The sequence below is a fragment of the Haemaphysalis longicornis genome, unplaced genomic scaffold (genome assembly GCF_048455015.1).
Source record: "Haemaphysalis longicornis isolate Haplotype H1 unplaced genomic scaffold, Haemaphysalis longicornis Haplotype H1 scaffold_5, whole genome shotgun sequence".
Taxonomy (NCBI): domain Eukaryota; kingdom Metazoa; phylum Arthropoda; class Arachnida; order Ixodida; family Ixodidae; genus Haemaphysalis; species Haemaphysalis longicornis.
The window spans coordinates 144,168,587-144,192,073 of NW_027526385.1; the positions used below are offsets into that span (position 1 = coordinate 144,168,587).

Below are 23,487 nucleotides of genomic sequence, written 5' to 3' on the forward strand. Positions count from 1 at the left end.
AACCTCCCTGCCCTACCCTTCCTCTGAGCACTAGGAAATAGCACTGTCGAGCTCCTACCCTGACGACTACCTTTGACTGGTGAAGAGTGCCCAAGAAGCCGGACGGTCTCCAGGGGCCCTGGAGTAAGGTCTCCTCTCAAAGGCGAAGTGCTTCATAGGGACATATAAATCCTCCCTTCTCCTCCTTTCGTATTGCAACCACAGACCCATTATGGTATGCAATCATGTTTTTCCAATATTTGGCATCTTAGAGGGGCCATAACACTATTGCTGCGAAGTTTTCACATGGGTCAGCCCTATCGAATTTATGAGGTAGTAAACCACAATGTTTCGAGACCTTAACTTAAGATAGGAACATAAAAAAAACTAAAAACTTGTAAAAGTATTTCTGGGCTACGATTTGTGTTATCTTTCGCGGTGTTACTAAAATTGCGTATGGCTCACCTAAAAAAATACTTTACATTTTGTTCAAGATTTGTGTGCTGGTAAAATTGGGGCGGTTGCAGCACCTGCGACCGCATTTGCCGTATTAAGGAGGGCTCACACGGATCATAAAATGTCATCTACGCCGACCCCCCGCTGCGTGTCGTGTGATCGCACGCCAGCGGACCGTAAGTACGGAGGATTTTGTTTTATCATTTTGTTGATGCAAGCTGCCTACACCTTGCCCTATCTCTCTCATCGCATTCCTTTTTTGAAACCTGACCAGCGATTCCATGCTTTCATACTGCAACCCTACAAGTTTCTGGTTTTAACATGTCTGAACGTCTGGTTATAGCGATAGTTCGGCAAGCGAGTTTCTAGAATATTTACATGCTGTAATAATGCTTTTTGTGGTAAAAAGCTTACATCCGACGCTTACTGATCCGGTAGCATATCCTATGTTGTAAAAGCAAGCCTGAGACGTCTTGTCAATTGCACCTGTTGTTGCAGGTATATGTTGCTCAAGAAGCACCAGGACAACGGATTAAAAAACATGTAAGCATGACATGCGCTTAAACATCAGAGAGCACGATGGGGCAGATATGAATTAAAGGTGTTTGAGTTACCGGAGTTGTTGGTGTTTCGTAGTATTCAAACTAATCTGTGTCTAAAAAATATGTCGTTTAATTATAACTGCACTGATACTTACAGACGGCGGCTCCACTTCTTCATATAACGGCCGGCAAGTTGAGGCTTCACGGAGGAACACTGAAATTAAAAAAAGTTACCTTGGTCATAAAAATGTCGTTCTTCCTGTTCGCGGTCTTGTGAAATATAATGTGCTAGACCATTTATCTTCAACTGTCAAGCTCAGTTTATACAATGGGTTAAGAAATAACGTACGTTTTTCAATTTCCTCAAAATTGACACGCCTTCGCTTGAAAAAAATCAAAGCCCGCTTGCACAATGGTGCAACCCCGATGTCAAACCAGAGATGTGTTCGCCACACTAAGCCACATTTCACGAGCGCCTTATAAGTCACTGAAAAACTTTTACCCTGTGTATATACACGACACTCGTCAGCAAAACACCACTTCAAACGCGAAGAAAAAGTATTGAAGTGATCTATTGGCAGAGTAGCCTTTTCAGTCCTCGTATAATTCATCCTGCGCCGCAAATTTTTGTCGAGTGTCCCCTCGTCGTTGCATACCTGCTGTACTACTCCTCCTTTGCGATTTTATTCTCGGCTGTCAGCGCGGCGTTCTTCCTGAAAAACCAGATGTCCATTGCTTGCGCAATTCCCCAGTGCGCGGAGCCAAGTCGAAGGGATTTTCGCCACGTCATGGCGGCGAAGGCTTCAAGTTTTTTGAGAGTAGGTGGGTCCATTAACAACGCGGTGGGAGTGACCTCAGAAGCAGACGACCGTCGTTTCCTGCCCATTCCCCGCTGTTATTATTTTTTTAGCGAGTGCCCCACGTGGCGCAAGCTCAGAGGGAAGCGTGTCTTCGGCTAGGTGCCTGCCCTGTTAGCTTTTATTCTCTTCCAGTTAAAAACGCTAATTCGTCTGTTCCAACCTCGACTTTTAATTTTTTACAAATTTTTCCTTGGCAATATATGCTCTTTCTTCATACAAAAGCCGTTCTTTATTTACACTTTTTGCAGCGGGATTTCTCACTAACTAATATGTCAATTCACTGCTAAGGAAGAAAGGGCTGTAGTTTGTAAATGCAATTCGTAGGGAGGCAACCCTAATTCATTGAAGCAGCTACAAAAAAAAGTCTGCATTTGCCTAAATAAAACAAAGTGCATCTAAAACATGGCACTTCCAAACAAAAAAGCTTCGCAGGTATTATTTTAATTTAGGAGAAAGTCGGCTGTGTTTTTATATATGGTGGTTGTGTTATGCAACAAAACTTTTGTTTGAAGAAACTGCCAACAAAATTCTTATTGCACGAACGTAAGAATTCAGAATACCTCCTTTTACAGAACCACTCTCAGTACAGAACCACTCTCCTGCACAGCTAGTCAGACGAATCTACTTTTATCGAAGTAATAACGTATAGGAGTGAAGTGCTAGTGGATATGAGTTGTAAAAAGCCGACCAAGGAGCAGTTAACATGTTTTCTTGTTTAATGAAGTAACGCGTGGACGCCACAAATTCACATAGAAGCTGTTCATTTATACAAACTACCAAACATTCAGAAACAATAAATTCGCGGGCTTAGTTACGCTTAGCGGAAGAAAATGATCGAAAATGACCATACGATTTCATGTATGGTTCCAAATGACCACCCAGTAAGAGAAAAGTGTAATTGATGTTCCGCAAAAACCACTTTGGCGAACTGGGCATGTATATATTACCCTAATCAATGACGCTGACACCTAATAAAAAAAACGAATGTAGATATTCTTGCACTATTGATACAATAGAGAGAACAGGACAGTCAATTCATTTACAGTATTTTCATTTGACTCAGCATCTATAACGGAGAAAAAACCACCCCAAACCGTCACCAACTTTGTACACACAAGCGGTCAATCTGCACAGGACCTTTCTCATTCTGGTTAGGTAACACTTGCGGGTTACATATTTCCTATGACGAGACGACGCAAGTCCGGCAATATTAACAGTGGAATGGAAGAGGTGCAAGCATACTGATGTTTCCGAGCAAGTACTGCGTCGGTCAGTTGATGTGCACAGAATCACTGCAGTGGGATGCTCGAAGAATTGGCACAAAATTTAGTCATGGGTATTCCGGTTCCGAGGGCAATTTTGTCTTTACCTAATTTTGTAGAATGTTTGGGTCCTAATTTACTTATGGGGTTATTTATTTATCTGAAATGACAGCCACTCTATTTTGAGGCCACAGCAGCTGAGCATACATGAATAGACATAGACAATAACAGTAAGAATATTTTAGTAGATAACATAATAGTGGTGAACAAATATAATTAAGCTGATAAAAAGGAAGCATACTGATTTTGTTTGCACAGCCCCGTGTTCATTGCCCACAAGAAATACGAATGCGTGACTGATATTTCAACAACATTTTGCCGGAATAGAACTAGGAACTGTACTTGTGTAAACGAATCGTTTTATTCCCATCCAAATAACAGTATTGAGCATGCGTGTAGAGTAAGGTATGCGAAATCAAGAAAACAGCAGAAAAAAATATTGTTTGAGAACTCAGAAATAAATCAGGAATCAACAGTCAAGAGTCACAGAAAAAAAAAACACACTTTGAAACACGCGAAACAGGCATGCAAAGGCGAAAGGGGCTCTACGCTTGGCATCGTACTGGAGCCTAACTTCAATAACGAGTGGTAGAAAATGTGGAAAACCATCCTTCTTCTCTTAGTGGCTAATATTCGCAATTTTTTACAAACCCTAACATGATAAATCCGTAATTCAGATTGCTGAGATTAAGCCGTTTGACCACGAAATGGCGAGAGGAAAAAAATAACACCTAAAGGCACCGTTGTGACTGTAATATGCGATAAATATTGCACAAACTTTTGCCTAGTTTGCGGGTTTCAGAAAGTCCTTGTACTTATATTCGTCGATGTTATAATGATTCTGGAATAGTTGGAACAGATGTTTTACCGCCATTGTTAGGCTGTATGAATGTTTTAGTATCAAGCGCCTAGTCAGATAACATAATATTTTGTGGGTCTGTACGAATATACGTATTGCAGACAAATGTGACCGCGTGGCTCTTAAACTTTTACAGTTTTTTGTAATTATTGGCGGTATGGAGAAATCAGGCGCTGTTGGCAAATTCAAGTACCGGTCTTTTTTCATGTGGTTTAAGGTAGGAGAGTAGTTTGTTTCGGCGCAAGCTGAAAGCATTTTCATATGTGAAAAACGTTCCGCAAGGCCGCGGATGCAGCGTTTGCGATGTGTGATTCCCATGGGAGATCACTTATTAGAATTACCCTTCAATTGTTGTGTTCGTTTACATTGGCTAGTGGGGCGCCAATGATTTGGAAAGAGAAATTCATGTGGTATTTTTTCTTTGCTATTTTCATACACGGTTTTCTTCAGAATAATACAAATTTACTGCTCATTGAGCCAGTTAGCTGGCTGATTGATAGAAAGAAAAAGTGCTAAATAGTTTCTAGGATTGTTGATTTCTAGGTATATATTACAATCGTCAGGGCAACGTTTCATGTTACCTGAAATATTTGCTGTCGTGTCATTATAAAGATGCGAGAAAAGAAGAGGGCTAAGAATGGAGCTCTGGGAGACGCCGGACGTGACAGGATTCTTATCTGATTGCACGCCTTCAACAATTACAAATTGCGCACAGTCGTATGGGAACTGTAGAATTTGACTTTATAATTTTCGTCTCGGATTGGACGTTTTAGTTTTGCGAATAGTTAGCTATGACATGCCGAGTCGAACGCTGTAAAAATGTGAAGCAGTGTAAGGTATGCTTGCGTGCGGCAGTTGATGAAAAAAGCGAGGTCGTATAAAACTATTGTGAGCGGCGTAGTGGTTGACAGCCACTCCTAAGCAGCGTTCGCTAAGTGATAAGATGCCTTTAGCCTGTATAAATAATTTTATATGCTTTAGAATGATGTGTTTGATTGTTTTATATGATCTACAAGTGAGCGAGTTGGGTCTGAAGCTAGAAGAGTCTTTACTATTGCCTGCTTTAGGTCTCGGCGTTATTTTGGCGTTTTCTTAGTCATTGCGAAGATTTGATGAAGAAACGTATTTACAGTAAGCCCGTCCTAAATACCTGCTACACCGTTCTTCATACAACCCGAGAAAATTGTTTGGTATGTCGTCTGCCTTCAAGCTTTTTAGAGTCAACGTTCAGGAATAGGTTCAATATTCTATCACGAGTAATGATCAGTCGATTGCAACGCTGTGAACAGATCAGTGGTCGGGATTTTTTCGGTTATCTTTTGTGACAACAGTGTAAAAAATTATTGTGAAGGTAAGATTTAGCTTTTATTCTTCCGACAAAAAAAGGGAAGGGCCAGATTTTGAGGGGCGTGTATGTTTTTAGGATAGATTCAGGGTATTTTTTAGGAAGGAAAGAAGCTATTTTTTGAAGTAGTATGGCTTTACTACTCCTTATTTTGATTTGCAGTTTGCTATTGTACGTGTCTGGGCAGACGGGTTCGAAGTGTTTTCCCCTAGTACTGCTCCCCTTAGTATTGAAGGGGAGTTGACAAGTAGAAGGGGATCAAGCGAGTCCCGCAAAGTCAAGACAACCCGAAAAGAACCTCATTAGAGAAGGTTCTCTATAAATCGCCACCAGTACCTTGTGTTTTTTTCTTGCTTTGACTTGTGCGGCGATGTTTCGATTATGACGGAGCTGTTTGCCTTGATCCCTATTGGAGACGATGCCGGAGGAGCCTTTCCTGCACGTTTTTCCTAGTCAGAGATTCCATTGATGACCGGGGATACAGCTTTTGCCTTAGCCATAATCAGCCACTTTTTCATAATTTCGAGCGCCCACCAGACTTTTGCCTCAGTCGTGTCACTGTCGAGGTAGTAGCTTCATTCCTGGCGTTAGTGCGGGAAGATGTGCTTGCGGTCATTCTGTGTGAAGCGGGTATATTAATTAGGACAGGGCACGAATGGAAATGTGTGTGAGTGTCTGAGGCTTTTGAGACTGGTTACCGCTTTTTTCGTTCCGAGGCGGCAGTAGGTGTCGTAGGAGCGTAGAAGTTTCGCGCCAGTTCAGTCCTCACCGTGTGGAACAAAATGTGGTTTCATTATATTTGGGCTATTAGCTTGGTATAATTTAGTAAGGTTCTGGAACCATAACAATACGAGCGTTCCAGGAGGATAATTGACGTTGCAGTGCTTAAGGTAATAACGTGTTTTCTGCGAAACCTGGGAGGCCAAAAGGCGGGCGCGGGCGACCTCACGGGCTAGAGTTGCTCGAGAAACAGCGTCGAATGCATATTTGGTCGGTGGAGTGATCGATGAGGGCATCAAGGTGTCAAGCGGCAAAGTGGGCTCACGTCCATAGAGGAGATAAAAGGGTGAAAAACCAGCCGTATCGTGGCGCGATGAGTTGTACGCAAAAGTCACATACAGCAACGTCAAGTCCCAATCTTTGTGATCCGCTGAGACATACATAGCCAGCATGTCCGTAAGGGTGCGGTTAAAGCGTTCCGTAAGTCCATTGGTTTGGGGATGGTAAGAAGAGGTGAGTTGTGTGTCGTGGAACTCAAACGAAGGACATCAGCGACCACTTTGGATAAAAAGTAGCGTCCCCGGTCGGTGAGAAGTTGATGTGGAGCGCCGTGGTGTAAAATGACGTCGTGGAGGAGGAAGTCAGCGACATCAGTTGCACAACTTGTAGGTAGCGCCCGCGTAATAGCAAAACGTGTAGCATAGTGCGTCGCCACGGCAATCCACTTGTTCCGTAGGTGGAGAAAGGGAAGGTACCAAGGAGGTCCATCCCTACACGGTAGAACGGTTCGCTTGGCACGTCGAGGGACTGTAAGGGACCAGCCGGTGCCGTTGTTAACCTTTTCCGTCGCTGGCAGGCGTCACAAGCACTGAGGTAGCGTCGAAGCGACCTATATGGGCCAGGCCAGAAGAAGCGCCGCCTGACGCGGTCATAGGTGCGTGTCAGACCTAGAAGGCCTGCAGTAGGTGCATCGGGCAGTTGATGAAGCACGGACCTTCTAAGGTGTTGCGGAACAACCAGGAGCAAAGCAGGGCCGTCAGGGCGAAAGTTGCGGTGGTAAAGCACCCCATCCTGTACTAGGTACGCCTGCAGCGAAGGATCGTGTGCAGATGAGCGCAGATTGTCTATGATCGCTCGTAAGGTGTTGTCACGACGCTGTTCATCCTCAACACGAATCAAATCAGAAATAGCGAGGACACAGGCGTCGGCGTCCTGGGCAGAGGAACCAGGTGGATCGACGGGATGCCGGGACAAGCAGTCCGCATCTTGGTGTGCACGACCAGATTTGTAGGAGACAGTAAAGCAGTATTCTTGTAAGGGCAAAGCCCAACGCCCCAAGCGGCCAGTGTGGTCCTTTAAGGAGGAGAGCCAGCAAAGGGCGTGGTGGTCGGTGACAACTGCGAACGCCCTCCCGTAGAGGTAGGGATGGAATTTTCCTACGGCCCATACAAGAGCAAGACATTCGCGCTCCGTGATAGCGTAGCTCCGCTCTGACGACGAAAGAAGACGGCTGGCGTAAGCAATGACTCGGTCGCCGTTTCCTTGTCGTTGCGCTAAAAAAGCGCCAATGCCGTGTCCACTCGCATCTGTACGGACTTCAGTGGGTGCCGACGGGTCGAAATGTCCTATAATGGGAGAAGCAGTGAGTATGTTTGTGAGCGTTTGGAAGGCTTTCGTTTGTTCTGGGCCCCACGAGAAGGTAGCGTTCTTGCGAAGGAGATCAGTTAGTGGCTGAGCAATGGTCGCGAAATTTCTAATGAAGCGGCGAAAGTAGGAACACAAACCTACGAAGCTTCGACAATGACGTCATCAAGGTAACAGAGACAAGTAGACCATTTAAAGCCATGGAGCAGGGAGTCCATCATCCTCTCGAACGTGGCTGGCGCGTTACAAGTGACGACAAGCCGAAATGAGCCGTGCCCATACAAGCCGAAGATGGATTCCCCCGCCCTTGCGTCCGACGTGGCCTTAGAACCATTGGCGCTTCGTCACGGCTGAAGCCATTGCTGTTGCTGGGCCAGGCATCAATCAACACCATCATCGTCATTCGTGGCGGCAAGTGATTCGTCTGCATTTCTCATCGCTCACTCATCCGCATTGATTCGCCTAGTGGCGTCGGCGTCGACCGGGACGGTCGTCTTCCACCGGCGGGGTGATGTCACGGGACGTGGCGGACAATCCCCGTGGCGCCATGGCCCACCAACAAGGATGGTGACGACGAAGAAGAGCTGGTGCGCCGCACTGCCAGGCCGGGCTCCGTTTTGGCATTATGTAACTTGTTCTTTACCCATTATGTAAATACATCGCTTCATCGCTACATGGTCCGTGTCATCTGCCGCCACGTAACAATAACCTCCTCCAGCTTAAGGAAGAAGTCCTGATACCAGCTACCCGCAATGCCCCAACGGCCATCCTCGGACTTGACCTCAAGGGTGCTTTTGACAATGTGCGGCACACAAAGATCCTGCAGAACCTCAACGCACTTGGATGCGGCGAGCGCACATACAGATACGTGAGAAACTTCCTTTCCGGCAGGAAAGCTAGCATAAAAATGGGTGATACTTGCACAAAACCATTCCTCCTGGGAGGTCGCAGTACGCCTCAGGGAGCAGTGCTCTGTCCCCTGCTGTTTAACGATGCCCTCATTGGGCTTCCGCCTCTCCTCAACAACATCCCGGGGATCAGGCATGGCCTATACGCGGATGACATTACCATCTGGACGTCCACGGGGTCAATTGGGGCAATGCAGGATCGCTTGTAAGAAGCAGCGGATGTGGTAAGCGAATATGCGAAGTCATGCGGCCTCTGCTGCGCTCCGCAAAAATCGGAGTTGCTAGTCGTTTCGCCACGCCAGAAACATGTGCAAGGCACACCCACCATCTGCCTCAAGTTGGATGGACACACCATCACTGCATCTCAGCATACAAAGATTCTCAGAATGACCTTTCAAGCAAACAAGACCAACTCACTACTCATTGCAAACTCAAGACAATGACCGATCAGGTGACTCACATGATACGCCGGATCGCCACGAAAACCCGTGGCATGGGAGAGGCGGACCTGCTTCGGCTCTTCCAGGCCTTTGTCGTGTCGAGGATTATATACGTGTTGCCATACGCTCTGCTCAACATCACCGAGACACAGAAGGTCAACAGGATGATCCGCAAGGCCTATAAACAAGCACTCGGACTTCCGGTCTCCACCTTCACCGAAAGACTTCTTCGGCTCGGCATTCACAACACTGCCGAGGAGCTAATTGAGGCTCATCTAACCTACAAAGAGCGAGGCTGGAGGTAACGGAAACGGCGAGGGCGATCCTCTCACGCCTCAGGTTCTCGGCTCCACTCGACCACCCGCCTGCACTCACGGGAAACCTACCGCACGAAGTCCGTAAAAGCATCACGGTAAACCCCCTGCCCCGTAATATGCACCCCGTGTACCAGGTCGACAGGAGGGAAGCCAGAGCAAAAGCCATATACAAGATCTATAGCAATCAACCAACAACAGCGTATACGGACGCGGCATCTTATCCGGGTAGGTCCGTGGCGGTTTACACCGCAGTCGTCGAAAACAAGCCCCGTTGCAGCCTCTCGCTTGCCGGCGACAATACTATACAAGCAGAGGAAGTAGCAATCGCCCTCACCGTCGTACAAACTAATGTAGCGGTCATTGTCACCGACTCGCAGCAGGCTTGTCGGAATTTCGCTAGGGGACGCCTTCACACAACAACTCTATGCATCATTCAGCAGCAGCCCCTGAAGAGGCTAATCAAGAGATTGTATGGGCTCCCGCACATCACGGTATCCCTGGAAACGAGGCGGCGGACGCCATCGCTCGAGAATTAACCCACCGAGCGGGCGCCAAGAGCAGCGTTGCGGAACCCGAGCGCATGCAGCCCTTGACCTCTTACGCCGAGATCACGCAGCACTACAGACTGTCGCGTCAGGCACTCGCTCCCCCACACAAATCTCTACCCCTACAGCCCGAACGTCATTTACGTGCTCTCCAGACTAATACATTTCCCCATCCTATCCGGCTTCACCTTTTCGACCGACAGAACTCCCCGCTTTGCCGATTTTGCGGAGAACCCGGAACGCTACGTCATATGGTCGGATGATGTGACCAATCTCCACTGATTCCTCCGAACCTGCAACTTTCCACTGTCGAGCTTTGCGAGAGCGCCTTGGCGAACACCAGCCTTGACGACCAGCTTCGGCTGGATCAAAGGGTTGTCGATGCTGCCCGCGCTCAAGGCATCCCGGACTGAGGACGCCTCCTTCAAGCTTCAGTACAATCCCCCCTGTTGATTTAAATAAACGTTTATTCTCTATCAACTGGAATTTTACTGAAGGAAACACAGATTTAGCAATACGAAAAAATAAAACAATACGAAAAATGTAAAAAGTTTGTTCATGCCGGTCAGTGATATGATTAGCGAAGATCGCTGCGCAGGAACTCTTTTTCGGTACGTGACAGGGCCATACACGGCACACTGACACAGCTGTCTCCAGCTTCCTCTAACGCCAATGCTTCGACTATCTCTCGTCTGATCCTACTTCTCTTACTTTCGATAACTGCGATTTTGTGCACGTAGTCTTCGCAGTGACAGTCTCGAAAGTGGGTAGCAAGGTGGCCGGAAGGGGTTGCTTGGAGCGAAGCAGCATGCTCTCGGGCCCTGTCGTTCAGGCATCGGTCAGTTTGTCCGGTGTATACGAACCAGCACTTCAGGGGAATTTTGTAGACTACATTTTTTCTGCAACGTGCGTATCTTGTCCGGTGTTTTTTTGTCGCAAAGTGGCAACTTCGCGCACCTGTTCACCTGACGGCACATGCCGTAGGCCTTCTTGGGGGTGGAGAATACGACCTTGACACCATGTTTCTTCCCCGCTATTTTCATGGCATGGGAAAACCCATGTAGGTATGGCAGAACTGCCAGCCGTCTTCTGTCCTCTTCAGTGGGTTGAGGAGTCCGTCTCTTCTCTTCACCCTTTATCCTTTGCTGGAACGCTTCGCAGACAGGTTTCAGCAAGCTTTTCGGGTATTCGGCGTTCTGTAGGCGACTGTCCTGTCTTTCTAAGCTGGTAGCCATTTGGCGTGCACAGGCCTTCTTGAGTGCCGATACCAAGGCAGTAATGGCCACTGCTCACTTGACAGTCTTGGAGTGGCCAGACGCGTGGGGAAGAAAGGCCTTGGACGAACGGGGTTCGTACCTCCAACAAGCGTGGTGCTGCCTGAAGTGAATGATGATGTCCACGATTCTGACTAACGCGTTTTCAGGGAGCTCGTGGGTGAAGGAGAGGCCCGGCAGCATTCCTTGAGGACATCGAGGACAGCGTTCAGGCAACGGTTCGGAGGAGCACCTGTGGTTGTGTTGCACAAGACAAGGAGGTCGGCTACATAGCGAAAAATGGAAACGACGCTGTCTTCTTCGAGACTGGACTCGATTGCCCTTCCGCATGCTGCCAGGAAGATTTCAGATAGGTACAGGGCTACACGGGACCCTGTCCATATGCCCTCTTTTTGGACATAATGCGCATCTTCATGCTGAACGATAGTGGACCACAGGTAGGTTTGCGTGAGGTCAAGAAAGCTATCGACAGAAATCCCTGCAGCATTTTGAAAACGTGCAGTACCTTGTTCCTCAATTGCTGAGCGCAGTTCCGTCAGAACCAGGGCTTGCGGGATAGAGAAGTACATTTCCTCAACGTCGAGCGAAAAAGCGGCGTCTACCCTTGCTGCATTCTTCTCCAAAAAGGTTTGCCAGTTTGCCAGTTTGCGACAACGAACACCGGACAAGATACGCAGATTGCAGCAAAAATGTAGTCTCTAAAATTCCCCTGAAATGCCCGTTAGCCTACACCGGACAAACCGGCCGATGCCTGAACGGCAGAGCCCGAGAGCATCCGGCTTCGCTCAAAGCAACCCCTTCCGGCCACCTTGCTACCCACGTTCGAGACTACCACTACGAAGCCTAGGTCCACAAACTCGCAGTTATCGGAAGGAAGAGGAGTAGGATCAGACGAGAGATAGTAGAAGCATTGACGATAGACGAAGCTGGAGACAGCTGCGTGAGTGTGCCGTGTGTGGCCTAGCCACGTACCGAAAAAGAGTTTCTCCGCAGCGATCTTCGCTAATCATATCACTGACCGACGTGAACAAACTTTTTTTACATTTTTCGTGTTTTTTTGTATGTTAAAACTTTGTTTCCTTCTGTAAAATTCCAGTTGATAGTCACACAATTTCTCAAGATTGTTTTTCAATCTGTATACAGACAGAAATTTCTTGCCGAGCTACTGTATGTCATGGTTGCCAGCATTATTTTTGGAAGGGGCACACAGGGCTTTTAGATCTCAAAATTTTGATATAGAAAGTTCTATGGCGTTATCAGCAAAACCGCTTCTCGTCAAAGTGCTTTAAGTGATGTATTTCATTTGGGATAGATAATATATACTCGAAAAAAATTTGTTGTCTGTCCCCTTAACACCCAGCTGTAATTGACGTTCTGAAATTGACAGGTTACAGGATTTAAAAGATACTTGCACATAGTCTACATAGATGGAATAAGAAATGATTTGTGGCAATGCCTTTCGGGCGGACCTCATCTTAAGTATAAACAATTATGCAGCTTGGAACTTCACCTTGCGGCACACCATGTTCCCGCACATACATCCCGGAGAGGGATGACCCAACCTTAACACGAAATGTCCTCTTTAACATGTAAGTAGAAATGGGGTTCTACATGTTACCCGACACACCACAGGACTTAAGGTCACTGAGGATGTGGTACCGCCAGGCTGTATCATAAGCTTTTTCAATATTGAAAAATACAGTAAGGGAGAACTGTTTATGAACAAATGCATCTTTTATGTAAGATTCCAGTGCAACAAGTTGATCGTTGGAAGATCGCCGCACCCTGAAGCCTGCCTGGTAGCTTTCGAGAATACGATTCTACTCCAGAATGCACACGAGCCTCCGGTTTATCATCTTCTGGAGGAGCTTTCACAGGCCGCTGGTGAGGGCAATCCCTGGCAGCACAGAAAGTCTGCCCCCGACTGGCCCCTGTATGCCCGCTTTCTGGCATGTCCGGCCAGCATCAAGGTACTGGCAGCCACTGTTCAACCGTTAAATAGCCAACATTTGGTTACCAGCACTTCCGTATTTCTCCGGCTGCCCGTGGTCGGACCCGCAGCGGCAGGTGCTTGACTGCGAGTTATAAAGTTTACTTTCGGTGGCCGACGGTCAGAAGAAGAACGGCCAACGGACGGCCGTAGGGCATTTGTGTTTCCCTCGGAAGACGGTGTTCAGCCGAAGCGCGGCAAGCGACCTGTCACAGAATATTCGTATTCGTGTGGCAGTTGGCGTTCGGAAGAAAACCGGCCTGAGTGCGGCTGCTGTGCATTCGCTCTCTATGCGGTGAACCGAGCATCCGGCGGCAGAGTATTCGTTTTCCAAGGGCAAACGGTATAATAAAGGAGACCGGCCTACGTACGGCCCCAGAATATACGTTTTAGGGGCGAAGCTTGTCTTGCTCGGGCCCTGTCCCGTCCTTAATTGCTGCCGCCTATATACCGCTCATGACGATTGTGGCAGGATGTCCCTAGGGATTGACCAGCCAAAGATTGGACGATGAGGTGAAAACGTTCAACACGTTCGTTGCTACCCAACAAGGAGGAGAGGAAGAAGAAGAGGTTGTAGTTTGTCGTCTGCGAGCTCAAGACATGTTCTGGGGGTATGCGCGACACAAGACGGTCTGCAGAAGGCGACAGCCAAGGAGGCTAAACTGTCGCACACTGAATTTGTAAACTTGCCCATTGAGAATATCATCGTCACGAACAAGCCCTACATGATCACCCCAAACATCGAGGTCGTCGACTGGCTTGTCAACGGAGCGGTGGGAAGTCTCAAGCTTTGCGAGCGTGGAGTGGTGGTCTTAAGAAGGCGGCGCCCGATTTCGATACCACGACTATCTGGCAGCAACGGCAGGTACGTGGCGCTCTTCCCACTGCGCTATAAACCGAGACGCGAGCGTGGGTACGAACGCGCCTTATGTCCTTCACTCATTGAGGTGGTGCGCGCCGTCCAGAAATATAATAATTGCCGAGTCTTTATATGATGTGTGGGCGAATGCTTCACGGTTTCACAGATAAGCATTTTAGCTTCGCCACTCTCATCATCATTCACTTCGTGGAGTAAGGCGGAATTTTTTTTTCATTTGGGTAGAGGTCTTCGGCCGGATCACGGCAAGCGGATCACGGAAAGTTGGAGACGAGCCGACGTAAAGTCTCAGGTTATCCCTCGTGACTTCGGTAAGCGGTGAACAGCCGAACAACGGCACACGCCTGGGCGCCGAGAACTCATGCAGTTCTGGAAACTGGCATTTTAAAAAAAGCCGCTAGGAAGCCGAGTGATGCAGACGCGTTTTTCATTCCCTCGGTGTTTCTACCCTTGATATCAATGAACTTCATTTGTCAAGCAGTAGTAAGTGGTACAAGGTGAACCAGAAAGTTGCATGGACTCACTGGGGGTTACCAGTTAACCATTTAGGCCATCGGAATACCTTTTATTGCCAAAAGAAGACTGTGCCGCACCGACGGGTCAACTAAGCTTCGCCAGTCGCAGCGCTACCACGCTTCGCCCGCCGGCCTGGTCCACGCCTCAGCTAGACGGTATTCACCCCCCGAGAAATGGAGAACATTGAAAACAAGTCGAGATGGCCCTGGTTCGCCGAAATTAACTGGCCTACAAGGGCTTTCAAAAAGCCGCCACCGCGCAGGAGCTCAACCGGCGTCATATCAGCGTCTCACCACCAAACAAAGCAAGAGGAGCAAAAGCGCAAGTTGCCGCCAAATGTCCTGATAATATTGCGGCAAAAAACAATGTTGCATTACGTTTTTCGTACTAAATTTATCAAAGGCTAGGCTTGTGCATTTGTAGGCTCAACTTCGTTCCCTGCATTGTTTTTATCCGAGTTTATGACTACCTGTTTAAAAACAAGTGTTATTCGCGATACCACAAGAGGCTTGTCAATGACGAAGCGTTGATTTTAACTTAGTCGCGGTGTGTGATGCTGAGCTCAGGTACACTTGGGATAGAGATTGCTATGATTGTAGAAAGTGCGCATGAGCGACCAGAAGACAATTGAACTTATATGTGTGTCACCTGTCCAATAAACGTTAGTTGAGAGTTTGTGCTTGCCCCATCCTTTCTGCATGTGTTGTGTTTTCGCGCTAAGTCCGTGTTTATTCACCAAGATGAGCCAACTCGCCCAACAACACGTTCTTCCAAAATGGCGGGTTTGTGCGTTTGACAGTTCGGCTGAGTCATCTTCTTTCACTGCATTCAGTGGTCGTCCACCAGATTCAGTACAGTTAACGTACTGTGGCTCAACTCCAATGCCCTTTGTATGGTCGAACAACCGGCAGCTTTAGTCCGGTTGGAGTGCGAAGGCCGCATTTCGGCTGTCCTACGGTGGCCGTACATCGGCCATTCACGGGTGGCTTTCGAATGGCCGGAGACCCACGGTGGGTATCTGGTGGAATGAACGTAATCCGGTCGACCGCCCGACGGAGACTGGCCATTAGACTGCCTTGGCAGTTCGGCCATGTACAGCCAAAAGGCCCACCTTTGGATACCGGCCGTACACGTCTGCCAGAAAGAGGCCGGATGGAAAATCACTGGCCAATGTACGTCGGCTTGAGTTAGGCCGAACGGTCCTGTGCTGCTTGGGGTGGGTCGATAGCTGGCGGGGAAGGAAGGGTCCTCCCCCCCTTTCAGTAAAGCTACAACTATAGCACCCTCCAAGAGTTTACAATGTGTCCCGAAAGCAATATCTTGTTATATAGGTGCAGGAGTGTCAGAAGAGTGTCTGAGGTTAGGTGTTGTATCATTGTATATGTGATGTTGTGTGGGCCTAGAGCTGAGGGTTTACAAGTGCTCAGAGCAGCCCTCCGCTCACGAAGGGACCCCTCGGAGTGATAAGAGGAAGCTGACTCGTCGTTATTAAGTAAATAATTCTTTTCAGCCGATTGTTTGTGTTTTATGAAAGTGTTTGTGTAGTGTGCTGAGCTAGAAACTTGTTGGAAGTGTTGTGGGGGTGTGTTAGCCTGGTTCTCCAGTGTGCCCCCTGTTGAACTAACCAGGGGAAGGCTGTGTGATTGATGTCCTTTGAGTTTTCGTATACGTGTCCAGACCTTCTGTGTATCACTGTATAAGTTTGTAGATGTTAAGAAGCAACGCCAACTGTCTCACTTTTCCTCATGGCGCGCACGTTTACTTCATCCCCTGTAACTTTTTGAACGAAAGAAAGTTATCGGACGGGGGGTACCGACGAAGGATACTCTACGCCTTGTTCTGGTGCTCTCGCACCCGCCTACTGTCCTTATTCCACCACGACCTCTTTTGGTGGCGGAGGGCGCCAGAGGCGTGTGGAATCGACTTTTCGGCGGCGTCGAGGATGTGTGCGGTGAGTAGTCGTGTTGCCTGTTCAACGTGTTATGGTTGAGTAGTGTAGTTTAGATGTATCTGTGAATGTATTCCAATTCGCTCCGGCTTCATTAAACCTGTTTTGGGAAGATGAATTGCTTGGGCCTGTACTTACATACGTTGGTTAAGTGGGGAAATGGTCACTGCCATATAGCTCCATGTCCGCGCCCCACTCAACACAAGGAAATAGAACGGCGGAACCAAGAGCCAAGTCAATATATGGGTATATGCTGTGTCCTATATTAACGCACGTGGGCTTATTTTTGCTGGAGGCATGCTGCTGAAAGTGTAAGAACTTTCTCGATTAGGGACCTTGGGCATCCCCGCGAGAAGAGCCCCAAAGAGAATTGTGTGTATCATGGTCGCCTGTTAGGATAAATGGTTCGGGCAGCTGGTCAACTAGAGCCTCGAATTCAGAGCTGAAAAGTGTAAAATTGGAAGGAATGAGCATACCTTTAACAACCTATAAATATATACTTTGCGAATTGCTACAGCCTCAAAGGCATGTGTTGAGAGTGATAGGGTGGCATGCTAAGGATTTCGGGGCTATTATGGCTATACCGCCCGAATAGTATGTGCAGTTATCCTTTTCGTTCCTGTATACCATATAACTATCCAAAAATTTTGTTTTTTGGAATTAAGCGGAATTTCTTTCACACACATTATACTTGGCTAATTGGCATGCAGCATCTCATTCACATGGTCAAGAATTTTAAAGAGGCCTTTGTAGTTTCATTGCATGATGTCTTCTGTTCCACTTATGGATGTTAAGGAGATACTCCAGTCTTTGTGTATGTGTGTTCATGTGTCTTTCTAAGCTTGTACTCGTAGAGGGTGCTTTTTGGGCTTTTCGGTTGGCTTGGATGTCGTAGGCAGCTCCTTGAGTGGCGTTGCAGGCAGAAACAGCCCGACGTCCATCTCGTCGTCAGATATCCTTAGGGTGCCTGACGGACCGGGCCCCCCGAACCTGGCCCCCTTAGGGGCCATTCGCTTGATCCGCCGCCGCCGAAGGCGTTGAGTGAGATAGAGGTGGCACCAGCGGTGCGGTGGCAGTGCGAGCCGATCCGGGGCCCCTGGTGTCCATCCCCTCTCCACCCGCAAACGCATTGGAGGACGGGATTGCAGCGGCGGGTGCGGCACCGGTCGCGAAGGGCGCGGTTGGCACCACCACCACTGCTGCCTAAGCAAGGTGTGTGGTGACGGGTTGGGCTGCCTGAAGCACATAAGCGGGGGAACAGGAGGGACCAAGTCAGACTCGCTAAACTGGGTCCCCGCGGAAACCAGGCGCCGTTCCGCCCCCCGGCGAGCTGCGTCGGCATACGCCACCAGGGAAAAAGAGGCGAACCTCTTCAACTCCTCCGGAAAGGTGATGTTTTTGGTGACCTTTTTATTTATGGTCTCCTTCTCCTGTATACACTTCTAGCATTTTCCACAGTAGGCGGCGTGAGGTCCCTGGCTGTTGGCGCAAATGAGGGTTTGTGACGTACAATTGTCAGATGTTTGATCATGCTGGGCTCACATTGTGTAGATCATACGGCCACGGCAGAACTTGGCTTCGTGCACGAACCACTGGCCCGCAAAGCAGCTGCGAGTGTTTAGAATATAGGGACGGATGGTGCACATGATAAAGCCTTCATTGATATGTTGTGGAAGAACTTCGCGGTCAAAAGTCAAGATCATGTGCTTGGTGGGAATCTCCTTGTCGTCTCTGCGGATCATGATGCATCTCGCGACAGTGATGTCTGATCCTTCAAGCCCTCAAGGAGATTCGCATCCGTTTCGTTCAGAAGACCGGGCTCGAATATCACACACCGCGAGCTGTTGGGCCTTCTACCCAGAGCTTGACCTACCCTTCACCTTAAAACTCATAACCACGGCCCCTTACAGCATTAGTATGGGGGCTCGGAGTCCGCGGTGTCGCCAATACCGTTACCAAGATATTCAAGGTGTCCTGTGGGGGGTCTGAACGCTTTTGATGGACTTTTGTGATGCACACGGGGGGGTTGACAGAGGCGGGAATAACGTCCGCGCCGAGCGTTCATTCGGCGCGCGTCGTAGGAACAATACCTGAAAGAGGCACCGGATGGTCGACTGCATGTGATCACACTTGATATCAGTCGGTTGTCTAACCCACTGATTCCTTGAACCAAGTCCTTGAACCAATTCAAACCAATACCTTGAACCGAAAACAACCTGGCGATGGCACCGGTTTCTGTGGGAACCTAGATTCGTCGACGCAGCGTTCGGGACTCGTCTGCCTAGTCTGAGCTCCCAGCGCGATATAGGAACCTTGTCCTTGAGCGTTGCGCTTGAGTTTTGTGATCAGAAAAGCATCGAAGGACTCTGGTAGAACTGATTGATAAGAGGGTCTTGGGCCCCGCACCAAAAGATGGACCTCCGGTCAGAAGGTGGAACCCGGGGAACGTGGAAATGAGACGCGGAACTCCGGCGCTACGCGATGTACATGAGCCTTAGTAAGCAGTGATGCCGGCAAAAGGCTGTAAGGCTAGCAAGCGTCCAAGCGCAGGAAAAGACAGCTAGTGAAGTGGCACTTCAGAATTATCACTCGAGAACCGATTTTAGGCAAATTTAGATTTTTATCGTCGAGATCAGCAAGTGGCAATTAGATATATAAGCATCAATAACAGGTTAGGAGGGGCTCTTATAGTGTTTTTATCGGGTCATCGTTGCCCAATGTTGCATTTGTGGATAAATGCCTATAGGTGCTCGTAAATGCCTTCTTTAAAACTCGCCGCCTTGATGAACCTTGTTTACACTCAACTTTCCCCTTCGGGTTCGTTTGAATTTGTTATTCATATTACCCAAAAGTTAGCATTGACTGTTCGAAACTATTTTGGGTTGAACATACCACTATCTTCAACCAACTCTGCGAAAGCAACCGCTAGCAGCAATGGAATCGGGCGCATTGAGACAAGAGACACAATTCTCAATAAAAGAAAATTGAGATTAAGGTACTTGAGATTGTTCCCATGATTTTACAGCGATACTTAGGCTACGTTCCTTCTGCCCTCCAAACTGTTTTTCAAACATGCGTAATCGCCTCCTCGTTTCCAGAGGCAGACTGTAAGCCAACGCTATTTTCAACGCAAGTGTTTAGCATCGAACAGGCCTTTTTGATAAGATTATTCGTATGTTGAAAAGCTGACGGCGAAACATCCCTGGTGAGCTTATTTTTTTACGCCTTAAACTTGACTCTGCCGACAGGGTGTGACACCCGCTTTTCAATGAAAAAAAAATTCAGCTGTTAAACACGTTTTGGAAAATAACTCTACATGTGTGCAATTGTATTTTTCTTTGTTCGGAAGTCATGCTGAACACGTCGGATGACTTCAATGTGTATAAGGAAATTTCAAGAGTTGTACCTAATAGCCCCCGTGTAAGACCATGTTCCATCATCATCATCACCACCAGCCTATCTACGCCCACTGCAGGGCAAAGGCCTCTCTCATTATTCTCCAATTACCTCGGTCCTGTGCCAACTGTGACCAATTTATCCCCGCAAACTTCTTGAACTTATCTGCCCATCTAACTTTCTGCCGCTCCCTGCAACGCTTGCCTTCTCTAGGGATCCACTCTGTTACCCTTAACGACCAGCGGTTATCTTGCCTTCGCATTACATGCCCTGCCAACGTCTATTTCTTCTTCCTAATTTCTACTAATATGTCTTTAACACCAGTTTGCTCCCTGACCCACTCCGCTCTCTTCTTGTCCCTTAATGTTACACCCATCATTTTCCGCTCCATTGCCCGCTGAGTCGTTCTCAATTTAAGTTGAACCCTCTTAGTGAGCCTCCACGTTTCTGCCCCGTAGGTGAGTACCGGTAAGATGCAGCTCTCATACACTTTCTTCTTCAGCGTTCATTCCTTGTTCATTCATTCCTTGTTCATTCCTTGATATATCATCATTTTCCGAGTTGATTATGTATGTCTGTTTTTGACGAGTCTGAATTAGGTATTGTCACACAGAGATAGGATAAATCTTTTTATCAGTAAATTCGGCTCTCAAGTATTTTTTTATAACTGGTTTCCTATACGCGACGCTTGAAGAAGCGACTGTGGCTATTAAACACACATTGAGAATTTAAATTTCGCCAACCGAACGTCAGTAGTCCAGCAGTTTTATTTAAAAATTGAACGGCTGTGTTAATGTGTTGGGTTCTTTGGGCATTTTTAAAGAAAATACTTTTTTATTCTATCGTAGGTATTGATCGCGAACGTCTTTGAATTGAATTGTTTACATTTCTATGAATTTAATGTTACCTATCTTCACGACGTTGGAGGCCTAGAAAGTTGCTTAGCCGGTCTATTTAGCGCACAATACGCAGTTTTAGGCGCCTTTTCAGACGCGTATAAATTCGCCTCTGATAGTGGAAGGGCAGAGTGGATGGGGTTGGCCGTTGTCGTTAGTGTTCGTTTGCTCCATGCGTATGTTACCCCCTTCACCATAGGACACTCTCATGCACGCAGATATCATAGAAAATTTTGCTTGCGCCTTAGGCCTCTGTCTGGAACAGTCTTCCATTTTTCCGTCTTGTAACCGACTGTTTAAACCGAATAAACACTACGTTCTGCATTCTGTTCTTAAATTAAAACAAATGTTTTTCTACCAGAAAATCGCGTGATTCATGGCAGCCCTTGCAGCGTTTGGTCTGTTCATTTCGTGCTACGCCGTATCTTACAAACACTTACCGGAATTGTAAAGAAGCACTTCGCACTTCGTTCTAAGCGTAACACTGCAGCCTGCCTTACAAAATGCACCACATAAAACTATCCGAAACGCTGAGGACGGAGACAGGGTCGTAAGGTATTCTTAATCATTCATTAATAATATTTTATGGATCATTTTCTGCTCACCCAACTTAAAAAATGGTATGGTATCAGTTTGGATAAAAACAGGTTTACGCGTTGTAATTGTACATAATGTCTCAAAAAATGCGAAAGTACACGCTGAGCTGCCAATATAATAATTGTTACACAACTTTACTTCCCAGTTCCTATCCTCTTCCATTTTCTCGACTGGACTAACAGCAGATTGTTTGGAAAGCGTTGCTGGGGCTTCCCAGCGTAACCGCCTTATGAAACCGGAACTGCTCAAATAGCTATTGGATGGTCGTTCCCAGCCCATATGTTCTTCGGTATAACGTTGAAGCCGTGTACGCACTCAGCTGCTTGTTCTTTACTCTATTTACTATTTATTATACATTTTCCACTAGCACAAAATAGTTTTACTTCTAAGGAGGCAGTGAAATACAAAGGAAGGCTTTAAAATTGCGATATATTTAGTTCGTACGAATATTTCTTTCCTTTGAGTCATTAGACATAGCAGCACATGGACATTAGGTGGTCTTGCCGACCGGTAGGCTTGGGCGATAGTTCCGAAAGGCAGCCAATACGCGAGAAAAGCATGTGTCCCCGAATCGGTTGTGTAAATCTGAACGTAAATCACAGGGAATTGAAGTCGTAGTCAAAGTAAATACGCTTCTCCCCGCCTGCTTTCGTGCGAACGATGATGTTTGAAGGGAACAGTTGCTTCGTAAACAGCTATCACCAATACCCTAGGTATAAAAACTACACGTGTTTTTGTGAAGCTAAAAACGTATTATAGGTTGACTGAGGAAGTAGAATGGCGTATTAAGTTATTGACGTTTGTAAAGAAGTTACAGAAATGCTGTGAACATGAAAGTGCCCATCGGCGCTTTTACTACAGAGAGTGCTAAGTATGTGGAACCCACAGACGGTGATATGATCACATTCGCTCCTACCATTTGAAAAAAAAAGTCATCATCATCACCAGCCTATCTAGAAGAAAATATTCGCTAAGAATCCAATGCCTTCACCGACGGCACCTGCCCAACAGGGTAGTTATTAGGACGATATTAGTGCACTGATAATATTTTCTGCTAACGAGTACCCTGTTTCTCGGATTCATCTCCAATTCATTTGACACACTTTACCAAAAACATGCCCAACCGTTTCTTTTTTGAAATATTTAGGCTAGGCTGTTTTGAGGTCACTGTAACAATGTAAAGCTGTTAGGGGACATATAAAGTTACAAATAATATACATGAACACTTTTTTTACTTCAACCAACAAAGTCGAAACTTGTGCTCTAGTCATAGTAACGTTAGAACGCATGAAATTGTCAAGTAAACCGTAGCCGACAAAACTCACTCAGTGAAACCAAAAGAATAGTGAAGCTGTTGCCCACTGTCATGGTTTGATATCAGTGGTCTGATATAGAAGGTTCGTCGCCTCGTACGAGATCCTTAAATATCGCAGCCACGTTTGCGTCCCGCTAGTAAAGAACAATAGCCTTCAAATATCCCCTGCATTTTAAATAGTTTTTTAAATGTCACCTTTTGGAGCGTGCGTGAATAGGCGGCATTTTTGTATGATAGAGAGACGAAGAAGACGCCGGTTTGGAAAATACTTGAAATTTAATGACCAGACAAACATCAGGCCGGTAATTTCCCTGACCAAAACTGCTCCGCATGGACCAGGCCTTCTCAATTTTTGAAAAGGAAAGGACAAGGCATACAATGTTTTTAGAATACATCGATGCCTTTGTTGTCGTCAAAAGTTATTGTGCGATATTCCCGGTAAAGTTTCCCCGGCGTGCTAAAGGCATTTGGTTCATTTCGAGTCATGTGTGGCCGACTCCTTTTGTTTACCGGCAGACCAGTTCCCAGAACGTAAAGGGCAGTTGCATACAACATTAAGACAAATGTTAAGGCGATATCATCAGCACAGCGGTGCGAAAAAAGGAAGCGTCCTTATGTTTTTTGTTGCCAATTTTTAAATTACTAGCCTACTTAATGTTGGTAATAAATTATAAATGCAAATTGGATCACGAGATGTAAAAACAGTGAGGAAAGCACGCAAAGAATACGTTCATTGCTTCC

The 23,487-nt window shown here is 47.0% G+C and overlaps 1 long non-coding RNA gene across 1 annotated transcript in view; it reads right to left on the reverse strand.

Moving 5' to 3' along the window:
- The window catches only part of LOC144139426 (uncharacterized), a 54,671-nt gene extending 31,791 nt beyond the window's left edge, over window positions 1-22,880 (reverse strand). Inside the window, exons 1-2 of the long non-coding RNA XR_013316203.1 lie at window positions 22,757-22,880; window positions 1,133-1,191 (exon numbers count right to left, since the gene is read on the reverse strand). This is a non-coding gene — a long non-coding RNA (uncharacterized LOC144139426). The remainder of the gene's footprint in view (window positions 1-1,132; window positions 1,192-22,756) is intronic.
- Window positions 22,881-23,487: the final 607 nt, after the last annotated feature.